This window comes from Canis lupus, chromosome 1, assembly GCF_048164855.1.
Source record: "Canis lupus baileyi chromosome 1, mCanLup2.hap1, whole genome shotgun sequence".
Taxonomy (NCBI): Eukaryota; Metazoa; Chordata; class Mammalia; order Carnivora; family Canidae; genus Canis; species Canis lupus.
The window spans coordinates 55,981,974-55,999,587 of record NC_132838.1 but is presented as its reverse complement, the minus strand read 5'-3'; the positions used below and the strand labels follow the sequence as shown (position 1 = coordinate 55,999,587).

General features: G+C 49.7%; 1 protein-coding gene and 1 long non-coding RNA gene across 4 annotated transcripts in view; one reads left to right on the top strand and one right to left on the bottom strand.

The window, feature by feature from the left end:
* Nucleotides 1–608: 608 nt before the first annotated feature.
* On the bottom strand, nucleotides 609–14,017 carry LOC140635723 (uncharacterized). The gene is made up of 3 exons (XR_012033074.1): nucleotides 13,197–14,017; nucleotides 4,961–5,122; nucleotides 609–3,877 (listed from the first exon to the last, which is right to left on the bottom strand). It is a non-coding gene; the product is annotated as an uncharacterized lncRNA (long non-coding RNA).
* Nucleotides 13,419–17,614, top strand: part of UNC93A (unc-93 homolog A) — a 40,045-nt gene continuing 35,849 nt past the window's right edge. Inside the window, exons 1-2 of one of the 3 annotated variants that reach the window (XM_072830727.1) lie at nucleotides 13,419–13,552; nucleotides 15,576–15,726. The gene's annotated coding sequence lies outside the window, so the exon portion shown is untranslated. Of the gene's footprint in view, nucleotides 15,727–16,868; nucleotides 17,007–17,614 lie in introns of all 3 variants that reach the window. The other 2 variants (XM_072830742.1, XM_072830734.1) reach the window with 2 other exon arrangements.

Below are 17,614 nucleotides of genomic sequence, written 5' to 3'. Positions count from 1 at the left end.
ACCCTTCTCGGGCCGATGGCCCATTCTTAGTGTCTTCTGAGCCGTCAGAAGCCATGGCCTGGCTCTGGGGAAGTCACAGAAGTGTGCACACTTGCCAAACCAACCGGTTTCCCCTGGCTTACACATGCACTCCCTCCCACTGAGACCACGGGGACACACGGCCCTCAGGAGGCTCGCGGCCCAGCCTCAGTCCTGAGGGACTCTGCACACACATGGGGCTCCCTGGAGCCACGGGCCTTAGTACCCTGAAGAGGCGTCTTTCTTTCAATTTGGATCTGAGCTAAATTCTCTGGGATCAGGGCAAAGGGCACAAAGATGGGCTCCAGGAACATTGCCGCTGCAGGAATTTGAGAATATTATCAGTTGCAGGCAAGATAAGAACTTTTTTCCCCAAAGCTAAGAAGTTTCATAAGACTCAAAAAGGAGGCCTTTTCCTGACACTGCTGACACATTCTCACTCTGCGTGGGACCATTCAGGGACCTGGGGGGCCGTCTGTTCAGTAACACCCAGCCGGAGGTGTCACTGGGCCCCCCAGGCTCAAACTCTTCCTGAAAACCATCTTTCAGATGTTCACACACAGACACTGTGCACAGAACGGGTCGTACTGTTCAGATTTGCCATGCGTTGCTAACGTCCTGTCCTGTGTTCGTGACCATTTTAGGCTACGGGCTTCCAGGAATCAGAAAACGTTCTCCTTGATTCTGTACTTTTTTTTCCCCTTGATTCTGTTCTGAGTGGGACCCTAACGATGTGTCCAAGATGTACAGGGCGTCTGCAGAAAATATTTGGATAGTTTGCTTCAGGCAGGGCATCGCCACAGAGGCAGCGGAGGGGAGTGTTTGCAAGAGCTTACGGCACCCTGGCCTGGGTGAGATGCCCAAGGATCCTGGTTGAAGCTGGGAAAATAAGACCACATGGAATAATACCTTAAAACTAATACCCGGCAACACACAATTTATGGTGAAGTCGTGGAATAAAACACGTTCTCAGACAAGTCCAAGAAAACAGAGGCCGTCGTGAGCTCGAGAAAGCTGTGCACTGGACGTTTGCACTGGACGAACCCCAGTGGCCATGTCCTTCAGCTCCTGCCCTGGCCTTTCCTGGCCACCCACTAGTTTGGGGTCTGCAAATCCAGCTCCTCTGTCTTGGAAGCTACAGAGACAGCTGCGTATTTGATGTTGAGAAGCAGAGAACCGGGTCCCACCCTCAGCAGAATAATCTCCTGCCTGGGGGAGCAGCCTTGTGGCCGCCCGCATGGGCCCCTTCATGCCGACGGACGGTGCCCTTGCAGGACTTGCAGAGTATGGAGCCAGGACGGGGACAGACTCCTACCTGCTGATGAGAATGAAAGCTGTGTGCTCTACGGGGAAAGCGCTAAATGCATGATGGTCGCATCCTAATTGCTGTCCCCAGCGAAGGCAGGGGGCACCCTTACATCCAAACAAAACTGTGCCATTCAAAGCTTTATTCCCTGCTTTGATTGAGGTTTCTCCTCAAAAGTCTTCATGTGCCTAACCAGGCAAGGAGGAGCTCCCCACAGGTTTGGTCCTGCCGTTTGGGAATGACAATCATTCCAGTCTTAAAGAGAGTCAAGAAAGCCTGAGGCAGGCTTGGTTTGCAGACCATGAGCAGTTGTGTTTGTGGAGCACGCAGTTGGGGTCACACCAGCTCCCGGGAGAACAAACTGCAAGGCCCGGAGTGCCTGGGGACCTGGACTCCCAGACCGGGCATGTGTGGGGACCTGCCCAGGCCCATGCTTCTGTGCAGCGGGTGGATGGGGCTGGCGGGGCCTCCTGTGTGCAGGGTGAGTCTGGACCCCAAACGAGGGCTGGAGCTTGCAGGGGACACAGGTACCAGAAAGTCCCCACTGAACAGCTGCACAACACACCACCCCAAAAATGCCTCTTTGGCACAAGGATTATTTTGCGAAACAGCAGCTACGGGGAAACTCTGAAACAGAGAAGTTGCCTGTTTGTAGGGGACAATTATATTTGTAAAGGAGATCTCCATCTGTGGGGCTGTCTCCCTCCTGCATTAGGAAGAGAGGACACGCAGTCACAAGGATCTTGTCAGTGGAGAAGACAACAGCCTCACCGCGTTGGCTCCTGGCCACTGCCCACGACTGCTCGCCCCACCCCATCTTCCTCTTGTCTTTAGCTAATGATGGTGGTTAAGCCCGAGCTCTGAGCCACTCTCCCTGGGTGTCTCCCATGCACACGTGCTTGGTTTTCCCTTGTAAACCTGTCTCGGGATTTCCAGCTGAGAGCTTAGGAGGGTAAAGGAAGAAATTTCTTTCTCCCCTACACGATCCAAGGTCAAGCATCATTTTTATGAAGGAGAGCTGGAAATTCAGACCTCTCCTCCTTCCCTCTGGGCGATTGAACAATGTCAACTTTAGCAAATCTGCATAATAAAACTGGAAGTTGTATAAGGTGGATAAGTTATTCCTCCCCACCGTCTGGATTTATCAAGCATCTGCCAGAGGTGGAGAACCTGAAGAGCCATGTGAGGAAGACACAAGGTAAACTGAGGCATAGGAACCATTTTACGAGTTGATTTGAGCAACATTGATTTCAATTGGGCAGCAACAGACCAAAAGCGGTTGGCAGCCCTGCGCCCACCTGGCCTCCTTGAGGAATAAAGTTAACAATCTCTGTCTCCTCTTATCTTCCATACGTGAGGGGCTGACCGAGATTTTAGCACTAGCGCCACTCTAGGGTGCATCCGAGTTGAGTGGCTCTGGTCTTCTGGTGAGACTCATAGGATACGAGGCCAGGTCTGAATAGCTGCTGGGCTGTTCACTGGTTTCTGCTTCTCTACGTGCATGAGACCTTGTGCTGTCCTGCCAAGGTCGGGAACTCCGGCTTCAGACCCGGAGAGAACACAGCGCACGCGAGGCCACAGCGACGGCCACAAGAGGGATACAGACACACAACTGGTATCAGATAAATTGAAGACTGTGCCCAAAGGGGCATCAGCCTGGTTTGGCCAAGTGGCTAGTCTGTCAATTTCTTGCGCTTGCTAGGACACTAGCGGCTGGATCCGGGGACAGCAGGTGGACTGATCTGATACGGACTTTAAAGCAACCTGTTATCTAAAACCAACTACGCAAGAAAGCCTAGGGACCTCTGTCACGCAGCAACGGCCCTGGTGGGGGACTCAGCGATGGCTACCAGACTCAGGGAGCTTTGTCTTCCTTGCATTAACAGACAGAAAAATAAAATAGCAAGAAAGCAAAGGGAGGAATAAAGGCTTCACGTTGAGGATGAAGGTCCGCATCTGTGACCTTGGGAGAGCCGTGACCTCTCTAGTCAGTTTTAATTCGAGGTCTGTAGCTGGTGAGAGTTCCCAGTGTTTCAAGGAGCCCTTCTAATTGTGAGACCTGGACCTAAGGTGCAAGTCCCCGGCTTGGCTGCCCCCTGAGTGGTGGTGGGACCTGGTGTGGCCCCTGCAGAGAGGCTCAAGTCCAGTCTTGTTCTGCAAAGATGAGGCACCTTTGCCAAAACATCAGAGCAAAGCAGTTGCTGCAAATGGCAAAAAGGCTATTTTTAAATGGCTATGATTAAAGATATGATAAGAGTGCATTTGATAAGGAAATGTAGTTATTGCTGTGGCGGTCAGCAAATGAAGATCGTAAGTGGACAAGCTGGGTACTGACAAAGCTCTACGAAGCTCAGACAGCTTCTGGGTTCCTAGGCTGGTAACGAGCATCCAAGCCCACGTAACCCAGGGCGGCTACATCACCTCCTGCTCGACAGCGCTTCCTCACGAAGCGACATGCTGCGTAGGTGTGCTTGGCTCGACATCTCTTCTTCGGCCAGGGACCTTCTGGGAAATCTCCAAGTTAGTCTGAGGTCACAAATACTCCATGTAGAGCTAGATTTGGGACAGTTGTCAAAATGTCAGAAAGTTTGAACATTTGATCAAATAGGATCACAGGTCATTATGGAAATAATGCTTAATTATCTATTGAACCCAGCTGAATGTAGACATGGAAAATGCTTAATTATCTAAAGAACCAAACTTATTGCTAAAGGCAAATACAGAAGGCTACACCGTTATGAAGAAGACTCAGATGCTTTGTGGAGCAGACCCGTCATCCCACACACTCAAAGACCAGACAAGGATGGGAAGTCAGGACACTCTGGTGACAAAGGCAATCTTTGCTTTCCAGGCAGGTTACCAGAAAAGTAAAGAAAACCATTTCACAATCTCTTATCAAAAGCAGACCAATCGTCCAAGAAAACTTTGTTCTCTTAACAAGAGAAAAACAAATTTTCATTTTGCGCCCATGTACTTTGATAGCAAGACTCATTCTTTAACGACTTAAATCCGCTGTGACCTCAGCCAGCTTGGTCACATGCAAAATTCCTTTTTCACGTTTCCTTTTCTACAAACCTTCTACAATGTCTTTATATCCATTCAGGGTTTGTTCCTCATTCTGGAACAGCTAGTCATTCCACCTTGGGACAGAATTACTCACTTTTCTCCTTAACAACGCCAAAAACAAACCTGTCCTTCACACCTTTCCTCATGAAAAGGCAGTCTACTTCCCTTAGACAGAGTTTTTCTTTCACTCTGATTATTTCTAGTGGTTTTTAATTATACGTAGTGATTCCACATTTTAACCCTTAACATCCTTCATTTCACTAAAAGCCAAGAAAAAATCGTGGACTCTGTTACACTGGGATTCTGGGGATTGGCAGGTTTATAAATACATCTCATAATTTCCTGAAGTATATTCTTGCTCATAGTAAATATTTCAACATTATGCAAAAATGTTTACGAATAGGCTCAAATAGCTTCCGTTCCTCTCTAAAAGTAGATAATCTGCATTTCAGTATTTCAACTTCTTTGGAAAAGATCAAGGTATTTAGTGACTGTACCATTTAATTCACTAAAATTTTAAGGTTCCAAGTTACCAAAAAGATTTAGGAAAATATTTTTAAGTAGACATACCATAAAATGTAATTATTCTTGAAAAGTATGTTCGGAGACTTTTATCTCATATCTATTTAATTTACTAGCTCTTAGTGGTTATAGGTAGATTGTTCATGAAAATTTTAATGAGACATTATGAGACATTCCGTCATCTTCAGTTATTTCTCCTGCTGACAAATTCTGGAAGAGAAGAAACTTGAGTGCACTTGACTTTCAGTAAATTCAGGTAGAATAAAAGTTGTACATCACATTATATTTGATTATCAATGACTCTGAAGACATGCCTATTTCAATTAAAGCCATAAAATGCAAACTAGTTTTTATCTACTGAAGATTATCCTAGATCACACATACTTGAAAACTATTTGAGTTAGTTTTTATATTTCTGAAAGAATACTTCATTTTTATAAACACTTCTTTTTCATTAAGCCTAAAGGAGGTCACACAAGACAAGGGGCTTTGCCTGAGGCCAGGACCCCTGGAAGACAGCCACGATTAATGCCCCCGCCATGCCCCCACCCCGTGTGGGTCAGTCCCCTAGGTCCTCTGGTGCACCTGTGGTTATCAGAAGCCAGTCTGTGACTCGAGACTTCAGACCACGGATATCTGCAGGCCGTAAAAAACCTCTGTAACTGTGCAGGTGACACAGTGTGCTAGAAAAAAGGTGAGGCTCCGACATGAGGTCAGAGTCTGCACTCTCTGCCTTAGACTGCCAAGGCCCAGCCCTACCCGTGCCCTTCATGGGTCGGTCTCACAGACTGAAGAGCAGAATGTCTTTGACAAAACAGAAATCACGTGCAAGGAGAGCCCTGAGCAGAGAAGCAGCTTTCGGGTGGTCAGGAAACCTGCTTTTGGGGTTGGGCCTTCGTCTACCATCTAATAGCCCTCATTGCTAGCTCTCCGCTTTCATTTTCTTCTTTCACAAATGGTTTTTATTTTTATTTTTATTTTTTTTAAGATTTTATTTATTTATTCATGAGAAACACAGAGAGTGGAGAGAGAGGCAGAGACACAGGCAGAGGGAGAAGCAGGCTCCATGCAGGGAGCCTAACGTGGGACTCGAAACCAGGTCTCCAGGATCACGCCCTGGGCTGAAGGCAGGCGCGAAACCTCTGAGCCACCCGGGCTGCCCTTATTTTAAAAATTCATACTGTTATTCCATATTTTTCTGTTACTCTGAGCATGCCTACGGGTATGGTGCAAACTCTACCTCTACCAACTGTTGGTCACCTGACTGTTAATATCTTTGTACTAGTTATGTTCTCCAGAGACATAGGACTGGCTGGGGAACTGTAAGTTCACTACATCTATACTGCTCATGTGCTAGGTGGGGCAACACCTCTACTTCCTAGGATTGGCGTAAGAACATTATTAATAATCTATGTAAATCACCTGGCCAGGTAGCTGCTGGCAGGAAAAATTGCCCAGACTTAGCAGTGAGACAAACAAATGGTCTGGTGTCCTTTCAGCAAAATACTGAGACTGGGTGTAAGCCGTCGGGAGTGGTTCTACAGGAGTGTGTGCCTCATGGATCGATCTTTTACTGACTCTACGATTGTACAAGTCTGCAGGGATAATAAGCTAACTTACTGAAAATGGATGCTAATGCAAATTATTTTTGTCCACAGTAAAGCAAAATGAGTTTTGTTCAGTAAAGAGGCAAAGATTTCCTGTAGAAAAGATCACCCCCAATGCTATTTTTTTCTTAGATATTTTAACCGATTTCACATCTATTAGAATATTTACTTCAGGGGCACCTGGCTAGCTCCATCAGTTAAGTGTCTGCCTTCAGCTCAGGTCATGATCTCAGCTCAGTGGGGAGCCTGCTACTCCTTCTCCCTCTTGCTGCACCCTCTGGCTTCTGCTCTCTCGATCTCTCTCTCTCTCAAAAAACAAAATCTTTAAAAAAAAGAAAATTTACTTCAACATTGTTGACTGTATTTCTGTATGTGTATTTGTGCTATATGTATACACACACACATAAACATACAGTTGACCCTAGAACAGCACAGCTTTGCATGAATCCACTTATATATATGGATTTTTTTCAATAATTGCAGTACTGTAAATATATTTTCTCCTTTTCATATTTTCTTTTCTCTAACTTACTTTGTCATAAGAAAAAGAATTATATTTTGTATAATATGTGATAGTCAACCATCCACATGATTGGTAAAGCTTCTGGTCAACAGCAGGCTGTTAGTATGCTTTGTGAGTGATCAAAATTTATACCTAGATTTTCACCTGGGCAGGGGACTGGTGCCCCAACCCCCCCCCCCCAATTTAAGAGCCAGCTGTATGTGTTCTGTTTTTCCAATTCTCTTTTGAACTAGTTGTAACAGTCTGGCTCCCCCATTGATTAATGATGTGAATAAAATCTGTGATACGTGTCTGTTGAAAATTTGCATGAGAGTTATGATTTTATGTTTTTGGAAATCATGCTTTACCAATGCCCAGTGGATGAGCACAGACACTGCTGAGCCATAGAAGCATGCACACGGTGAGCAGCAGGGCTGTCCCCCAGACCCGAGTGGTCAGGGACTTCCAGGCAGAGTCAGCAGACGTTGATATAAGGCTCCTGCCCACAAAGACACCAGGGGTGAAGGTGCTTCTGACAGGGCACCCATGCTGGGGACCTCTGCACTGCCCACTCAGGACCCAGGCTTTGAACCTGCCACACTGAGTAAAACACTTCCGGCACCCTCTCGTCTAAGCCTGGGGCCCCTGGTGGGCAGTGCAGCCTGGGGACATCTGGGCAGTGGGGCTGCCAGGGACACGCAGGGCTGGCTCCAACTCCTGCACCAGCCACGGCTCAGACTCTTTGCAAGAACGCCCTAGCTCCCCAGCTTTGGGGTGGACACCCACATCCTTGTGGCACCCACATCTGTGTGGCACCGGGTGACATCTGGCTTGCGTCTCAAAGAAGGCGTGGCTGGGAGGGTGAGGAGTAGTCCCAGACTCACACCCCATGATGACAGGAAACCACAATGACTTACATAATCTATCACTGGGAACAGATTCTGGAAGCTGCTGGGCCCTTTTTGGGGGTTAAAAAATCTTTCTCTCTGGGTCTTTAGAGACTGTGAAAAGGAGAGCATCCAAGAAGGTCCTGGGCGGCAGGGGTCAGCCTTCTCGTCCTCCTTGCTGTGTGGAGGGTATTTGGGTGGCTCTTGAAGCCAGAAAGAGAGTGACTGTGAGCTGCCAGGTGAGGACAGGACAGAAGGAGCCCAGACCCCTGACAACCCAGGAGCTGCCCCCAAGCTGAGAGAGGAGGGAACGTTTCTGGGGTGAGTCAGTGGAGTTCACGGTCCTCAGCGCCAAGCCTAGCCTTAGGTGATGCACGCACGGGACACCCGCAGGAGAAACAGAATGACTTGGAGGATGTCCTCTCCAACAGGAGCAACAGGAGCAACAATCGCCTCTCCTGGAGACAACGGAAATCGTCAAATGCTAACTTTTATCCAACAATGAAAGTGTTAGAAGGCCGGCTTCACACTAACGGTTCCGGAGATGAGCACCTGCGATGGTCCACAGATCAAATGACCAGGGCTAGTAACTGTAACGCACTTTCCATCTCGAACTTGGCCTGAGCTCTGGCATGACCCCGGCCTCTCCGCAAGTCTGTGCTGACATCATGTTGTATTAGTGTATAAATGCACAGCATCTCAATGGAGGTGTCAACAGGCTTTTGTTAAACATTATAAATTATACTATAGACATAAAAAATTGCAAGTGTTGAGAATACCAGCTGGCTCAGTTTATGTCACCTGTTATTTATCAGGAGGGATGAGGCAGTAAATGCAGCCTGATGAAGCCGACAGTGGCCTTGTCCCTACCACTGGGAGTGCCGCCCTCTGAGGACCGGCCCAAGCCTGGGAGGCCACCCCCACCCCCACTCCCTCCCAGGCCTGGCTGGACAACTCCAAAGGGCCAGCCCAGGGTCAGGGTCCCGGGTGAGCTGAGGCATTTTGGTGGGAATCCAGTATTCCTTCCTGGCTGGGCCTTCCAAGAAAATGCAGAGTGAGCCTGAGCTGAAAAGCAAACCTTGAAATCCCTCACCAGACCTTCCTGGAGAGGGACAGGGAAAGGCAAAGATCCCTGAAAATTCTATGCCTTTGGCAATGGCCGGATTTGGATGTTCTTTGGGAGCCAGTTTGTGCACATCTGGACAACTAAAGCTGTTTCCTCCCTGGATCCCTAATGCCCAGAAAGCGTGTCTGGATCCTCCCCCAGCTCCTGGCACACAGTAAATACGCCCTCCAAGATGAGTAAATAGCACTCAGGGATCTAAGTATGAGAAGCTGCCAAATGCGACAAGCTCTCGCAGAAGCAGCTGGTGGGAGGAAGCCGTGGCGCAGCCTGGCCGGCCGTCACTAGTGGACACGAGTGGGGCAGGGTCGCACAGTGCCAGAGGGTTGCAGGAAAAATCACGTTTGCAGGCAGGACTCCAGGTGAGGCAGATACAATTGCCTTCAGACCAGAGATAAACATGGGGCTTCCAATGACAGTCCCCACTGAGGTCACTGATGGTGCAGGACGTGAGCACGTTGGGTCCAATGGGAATATAGACGGCGCACCCGGGATTGAGGATTCAAACCTTAGAAGAGAAACAGGATTTCTTGGTAGAATATTCTCTGAGGCAAAGTTATACTGCAAGTAAGTTAATAGTATGTTTTTGGTGCTTGAAAACATAAAGCAGACATTCCTCAGGCCCCACTATCGCTGGCGGCTGAGTGATAAATGAAGAAAGAACTGGTATAATGAGCTCTCCCCCGACAGAGATCCTTGGGAGAATCCAAACGTGACTCTTCCGAGAAGGGAAGCCGTCCCCGCCGGCCTCACACACAGAGGTCGGGGATCAGAGTTTTCCCGAGGTCTATCTGCAGGGGAAGCCAGCTGGGTGTCGCCTGGCCCTGGGACCATGCATGCTCTCCCCGGGCGGCCGTGTCCCAGCCACAGGGATGGCCTCGTGCCAGGTGAGTGCTCCCTGAACACCCCACCCCACGGGTGAAATCAGACCGGTGGTGGAAATCTGACTCAGGCTGGTCCTAATCTGCCTCCTTCTGTCCTAAGAATTTTGCTTTGGGACTGTCAGAACTGAAGCAGCCTTTGCTTAGGGATGCAATTGAAGGAAAAAACTAAAAAATGAGTTTTCTTGCTATAGAAGTAGAGCAGTAGCTGAATCTGGCAACCCGTCCTATCACGGCTGGCCCTGGACATGCCCATCAAAGGGCCCTCACGTTGACTTCACTGAGGTGGTGACAGTAGGGAACACAGATTCAGCTGTGATGGGCCAGCTTGGGAATCATATCCAAAGTGAACACCAGCCCTGTGTGTTGCCCCTTGCAAACCCACCCACTCTCTAGAGGCTTCTACTGGAGCTGAAGTCCCTGTAACTCCACCAGGAGGTCATCCCAGGGTGGGGAAGGGGAGCCCCGGGAGGCTGCAGTAGCCATCAATCCTGCCCCCCTGGAGCTGCCCGTGCAAAGTTAGGTCAGAAGAAGGTGGCCCACATCCTCCGTGACCAGGAGCTGGAACTGGCATGCATGCAGGACACGATAAGGTGGCCGACTTCATTTTCAATAAAAGACGACCAGGAGACTTGGCACCAGAGCAGGCCTCCAACACTTGCTCCCTCGACTCAAAGAACACTCGAGAACACTCAGGGAGGCGCGTTAGAGATGGAGGCGTCCGGCGGGGGCCACTTCAATGGTCAAGCCAGGTCGGGCAGCTAACACTCCAAGAAGTGTGCATTTTCACACATGGTCGGCTTGTGGTGAGGGCACATTCCTGGAGGGGCCCAGGCTTGCCTGCTAGAAGGGCACACGGGAGCGGGGGAGGTCCTGGCCCCCACGGTGAGGCTGCCTTCCTCCTGCAGGTCAAGTCGCCCTAACAGTGGCGCTCTCACAAGGCTCAGGGACAGCTGCGCCGGGGCTGCTCACCCTCCCGTGCACCTCCTGTGACCTGGGACCTCCTGATACCGCTCTTGGGGAGACAGGCATTTTAGCCTTCGGTTAGGGAGAAGGCTTAGCCCCACTCCCGGGAGGAAACAGTCTACCTCCAAGTGCAGATGCTGGTCCTCCAATGTCCTGAGAAAGAGGAATTAGACACTGTCCAGTCTTACCATTGGATTCGCGTGTAAACACGCATGTGATGTCACAGCCAAGCACCAAACAGGTTGGGACAGTTTTTGTTCTGGTGGCTGCAGTAGCGCTGTGCCCCGTGTGCACGGAGTCGTCAAGGTGGCGGGTTTGGACTTTGCTGGGGAGAAGCAGGCAGGCCTCGGATGGGCACCCCACCAACAGGCATCCACGCTCAGAGGAGCCTCAGCCGGTCAGCTGATCGGAGCTGACTTCCCCACATCTAGCTGGTTTTGGGGAGCCACACAGCTCCCGCTCAGCCGCTCGACCTGAGACGGTGGCAGGGGATGGCCGGGTCTGCCTCAGCGCAGGTGCAAGCGGTCATCGTGAGTGTGCTGGGGGTCATGAGGAAGTGAACCACTGTCTCATCTATGTCACATGGGGGCATCCTCACGGCAAGTCCTCTCCTGGGGGATTTTATAACCGGCCCTGTGCTCCCATGGCAAACAGTTCCGTGTTGTCACTGAAAAACAGCATATTTTACAAAGGACCGTGAGGTTGATGGGGAGCTTTCCTTGTTGCCCAAATCCCAGGTAGATGTGTGGACTCGCGTGTGAAAGTGAAGGTAGGTGAGGTGGTAAGAGAAACAGGTAGCTTGGCGGTATATCCGGAGTACATCATTTGTGTAATAAACCCAGCCCTGAACTATGCTTGCTCCCTCACTCCCCTCATTGCCTACCAGCTAGGGAGGAACAGGGTAAACACTGACACACACACACACACACACACACGTGCATGCACACACACACACCCATACATGCCCATACATACTCACAGGCAAATATGCACACACTTTCATGCAGATATGCATGCACACACACCTATGTGCACACACACATGCACAATACACATGCATATATGTGCATGCATACATACCCATACATGCTCACACGTACACACACCTACACACACATCTGTGTGCACACACTCATACATGTACATGCACAGACATCTGTGCATGCACACATGCATCTGTGTGCACATATTCATACATGCATGCACACCCCTACATATATATCCTACATATATGCACATGTGCACACACATGTAAGTACACATATACACGTAAGCACACACATAGAGACATGCATACACACACCTATCTTTATTCTTTGGGAGTGGGTCTGAAGGACAAGAGACAAGGTTTCAGAGACCCCTCACTAAGATGAAAGAGAAGTTATAGCTGCTTAGTTATTGAAAGCGTGTGGTAATAAGGAAGAGCTCCGGTAAGTGACACCAATCCTAACTTTGGATGCCAGAAGCACAGGGGCTTGCAAAAGTTTCAATAAATTGGCTCTTCCGGACACCAGGCCACATCAGTAAATGACTTTATAGTGGAACTCACAGAATGTTCAGTCCCTTCTGGGAAGGTTACGCTCACAAGTTATGCATTCTCTTATTCTGGTAGAATCGATGTTCTAAATCCAAAAATATTTACTGCATGCAGAGTATAAACACAGGGCCAAACGCCGGTCAGACCCCAGGCCCCCTGGCTGCAGATGGCCAGACCCCGGGTGCTCCCCAGCTTCCCCGCCTGGCCCCCTGCAGAGTACCCACGGCTCCTCCAGACGCCAGAGCCCCCATGAGGCTGCAGGACGTGCACGGACATTTCAAGCCCCCGACCACCTTGAGTGCAGCAGAGGAAGGCTTTTCTATGGGTTTATTTTAAACTGTACATCATATTTTCTGCGGTAGACCTGGAGGACCAGAGGCTCCTCGGCACGGTGACAGCACCAGTGGGTGCTCAGTAAAGAGCTGCTGAGAAGGGGTCAAACATGCAGCTCTCAGAACACAAAGGAACCGCCTTGGGGAGGCAGTGAAAGGGCTGCTTGGCCCATCCAGTCTGCTGAGGGGCAAGGGAAAGATGCAGGTAAGAAACTTGTCTGAAGGCCAGGAGCGTGACCGCCCCTTAAATCCCTGCTCCCATCCCACTTCACAAAACAGAGCTCAAGCCATGGCCACCAGGGATATAGCAAATACCATGACATAGGCTGAACATAACATGTTTAAAAACCAAGATATTAGGGGTTACTTGGAAAAACCCAATTTTGCTTGTAGAACCCCCACACAGCTCATTTTCCCAAGAAAATTCGGTCCCGAGTCCAGGGGCCCACCTGCTGTCCAGTTCAGAAGGCCAGCCGCCCCAGCAGGTGCACTACCCTCTCTCGGCTGGCTAAGAACTCTCAGGAGACGTCTCCGTGCAGAGGTTCTTGGGTTCACAGCAGCTGGGCATCCTCCTTGGGAACGCCCGTCATGCAGCCCCACTGGCCGAACCCAGGCCCACGCTGTAAGCACAGAATTCTTACTCACCTTGTGAGTCACAATCCCTCCGGGTTCTCAAAACACATCATCAGCCTGATTTCTCCTCCACAGAGCAAAAGAGTACTTCCCCACCCCGTCGTGGCCTGCAGTCCCACTGCGCGTCCCTGTCACAGAGGGGCAGGAGCTGCTTCTTGACTGAACAGCATAAGTAGGGACGTGGTTTATCTCCCAGACAGGGGGGCTCTGTTCCTCGGGGGGCAGAAAGCACCATCTGATCATGCCGGCCACCCCTGAGAGCAGGCCCCAGCCGTCTGGGGAGGGGGCCCTGTCTTCTCTCCACCGCACGTCTGTCTGTGGCCAGTGCAGAGCAGGACTCGGAACAGTAGCAGAATGTGGGGAGCCCTCTGTGCAGCTGGCTGCCAGGCTGCCTCCGGGGGCCCAACCACACATCTCACTTCTTTTCAGCTTAGCACAGACAGGCCAGGCTCAAGGAGCTGCTGATCCCGTGTGGGACCAGCTCAGGGATAAGCGATCACGGAGCAGCAGGGTCACAGGGGCAGGATCGCCTGCTTCCAAAGGATGGCCTGCTCGGCATGCGGGGCGGGGCAGGACGGAGAGTTAGGCTCGTGTGGAAACACAGGAAGCGTGAGTAGGGCTGCTGGCAGCTCCGGTGGTTTCTGGTGGCCTGTTTACATTTGCTTTGTAAACCACTGGCTTGGGGAGCAGGTGGGGCCTGAGAACATTCAAGAGAAGCTAAGAGGGGACTAGGTTAATGATTAAATCAGAGGCCTAAATGTAATCTGGAGTTTTAGTTTAATGTTTAGAGGTTTTTTTTTTTTTTAAAGATTTTATTTATTCATGAGAGACACAGAGAGAGAGAGAGAGGCAGAGACATGGGCTGAGGGAGAAGCATGTTCCCTGTGGGGACCCCGATGTGAGACTCGATCCCAGGACCCCAGGGTCACACCCTGAGCCAAAGGCAGATGCTCAACCACTGAACCACCCAGGTGCCCCTGTTTAGAGTTCTTTGTAACAAAAATTCTTTATGTAAATCCATTTTCCTTTAAAAACCTGCATTCTTTTTAAAATTAAATGCTTTTTCTAAAAATACGAGAATAGTATACAGGTGCCTCCAGTACAGGACACACGCTCCCTCCTTCCACACTTCTGTCATCCAGAGAAGGGTTTGTGTTGTGCCCAAGATTGCGAATCCGAGAAACCACCGAGGAGCCAACACCGATGCAAGCGCACGAGGGTTTATTAGCAAGCTCACGCTTGGGTCCAAGTATACCCGACACAGCGGAGCAGGGACTTGAACCCTTAAGTGGGTTACAGCTGGGTTTTTTATAGGCTGGTCTAGGGGATTTTCAGAAGGGGTGGAAGAATTTCTCAAGTTCTGTTTACATTCTGATGTGGGCTTTCAAGGGCATTGAGCTCTGTTCTCATTCTAATATGGGGCTTTCTACCACGGGAGTGGGCTCTGTTGTCTTTCTGATATGGGATTCTCTGCTGAGGACATTGAGGACATTCTGCAGTTTTTCCCATAAAGTTCAGCTCTTATTCACAGGGGCCTAAGATGGCTGTATTTGTGTTAATGCTAAACTTTAGGTGGGATGGCCTTATTTTTTCTCGGCCTCCACAGTTTGGTGTGAGTCTGCTTGTAGACTCACTGTACGTAGGTGTGCACATGTATGTTTCTGTGTGCTTATATTCACATACACATATCCACATGTGTGTATGCTTTTTCCTTTTTTCTTTTAACTCCTTTAATTTCTTAATTTTTCATTGAAGTATAATGAACACACAGTGTTATCTTAGTTCCAAGTGTACAATATAGAGAGTTAACACTTCCATATGCGACGCAGTGTTCATCTCCCTGTGTGCACCCCAACTCCCGTCAAGGCCTCTCCCCGTCCCTCTCTCCCTCTTCCTGTCCCACAACCACCAGTGTGTCTCTACAGTTCAGAATCTGCTTGCTTTTGTTTCTTTTTATTTGTTATTTTGTTGTTGTTGTTTCTTAAGTTCCACGAGATGACTTTTTTTTTCATTGAAATGAGCTTATGCTATTTTTGTTTGAAAACTAAGACTTCAGTAGGAGTCTTTATAAAATGTTCTCAGCCACGCCAGGCTCTCTCCCAGCCTACCTTTCCAAATCTTGCTGGCAGATCTTTTCCCTGAGAGTCAAGTAGTTCCCAGATAAGCAGCCCCAGGGACTTGTCATTTGCAAACAGGTTGTGTCACTTACTGAAGCGAAGGAGGTGTTGTGAATGATTTCCCAACACACTCACAAAAAGAGCAAGCCGGGGAAATGTCCAGCACTCTCCGAGATCTAAGAAGTCCTACGCCACGATGATGACGGGGACCAAGGAGGCACAAAACTAGGTAAAATCGACACGCGTGGCGTTACTTGGTCTGGGGACGGAATTCAAGCTTTGTGGATATTTGTGTGTTGTGGGATCAAAGGCACAGAATTATCTTTGGAGATTTACCAAGGTAATTTTTAACATCCCTGCAGCATTACCTGTGCAGACAAAGTAATGGGTTGAAAACTACCCAGAACGTTCAGGTGTAATCACCACTTGGCCCGAGTTGGGGAACTGAGGTCAAATGTGTGTTTGGCCCTCGGCTGCCCCAGGGACAGGTCCAGCTGTCTTAGTGGCCCCCAGGGCTCAAAGAGATGGACCCGGTTCAACCAGAGGGCGTCGGACTCTGGTCCCCTGGGCTCACAAGATGCCAGGCTGGAACTTTCAGTTTCTGTGGGGATGAGGTGGGTCTGGGTCAACACCTGTGGAACCGGGCAGCTGTGTGAGTGGTACCTGCCGCCCCGTCACCTTCCCCATAGGTTCTATCACGTGAGCTGCTTTATTTGGGGGACAGTGTGCACCCCCCCCGAACTCATGTGATTTCTCTATTTGCTTCGTGGTTTACTATCTGTTTCCTTCAGTGGCTTTGAACTGTCGAGGGAACAGGGACCCCTGCCCACTGTCAGTGTGGTGGCCGTAGCACCCAGAACTGTCTCTGGCACAGGCCAGGCCCCAGCAAGTAGCTTGACTGCCTGCAGAAGGTGGCCGGGCTGCTCAACCAGCAGAAGGGCCACTGGACGGAAAGGAATGTGGAGAACAGAATGCTTGTGTGCGTGTGCCGGAGTGTGCACTAACCCAGCGCCTCCCTCACCCCACCCCCTCCCAATATGCAAGTATGGCATGAGGACTTTCCCCTCTCTGACTCAGTCCATGTTGCAGTGCTGGCAGGGCATGTGAAGGGCGTTCCCAGTGCTCGCCGTGGCCCGCTGGTCTCCTGTCTGGGACAAGATGAAGGGGCTTGGTCTTTCCCTTCAAGGGAAAAGGGAGGGTCTGCAGATTCCTGCCACAGATGCAGGCTGCAGTCAGGCCGCTTGTGTGGCCCAAGTGGAAAAGCATGCGAGGGACCCCAGGGACAGAGAAGAACCAGGATCTCACCACGGCTCCCAGGGCTGATGTGCCTCGGGAGCACTGTGAGTATAAAAAAATTTTGGAATATTTCAGGTCTTTCTCTGGGCCCTGATTCCACTGAGTTTGTCCTAAGGAAGGTCTGCGCTCTCTCTGATAAAGCTGAAGGGGCCTCGGCTGAGGGAGGACTGGATCCAGGAGGACTCCCACTTGCCTCCAGAGGACTGTGGCCAGGTGGGTCCTCACCCATGGGCCAGCAGGCCGGCCAGCCCCTCTAAAGCTTCAGCTACTTTGAAACACTTGCTACAAGATCAACAGAATGTTTGCTGAAGCCAGGGAGAAGAGAATATAAATTGGTCTCACTTAAAAAAAAAGAAAAGGAACCAAATATATTAACCTTCAAAGTGTAAGAATGCCAAATGTGAGCAATAATTTGCTCCATTCCTTACAAATACGTTGCTCATCTTTACTAGATGAAAGTATAACTAATGAATGGGACAAATTTGAATTTGTGTGGTGCTGTTTTTATTAACAAAGATATCAGGTCTAAATGTCAAGAAAATTGATATTAATTTGCTTATCTAAGTAAGTTCTTCAAAAGAGCCCATCACTGAAGAGACTTCCCTGGAATTGAGAGTGATCTTTAGCTTCTCAGCAGGAGGTTTTTGCTGATGTTAACCTGTGATCCTCTAGAACTCACACCTCTGGGAGCTTCTGATGAGCTCAGCGTTGGCGAAACAGCGGCATCTAGTGGCTGGTACTATCCCCCGCCTGCCAAACTCTTGAGTCTATCTAGAACCTTGAATCTCAGCCTTCAGCCAGACACTGGGTCTTTCACTGAA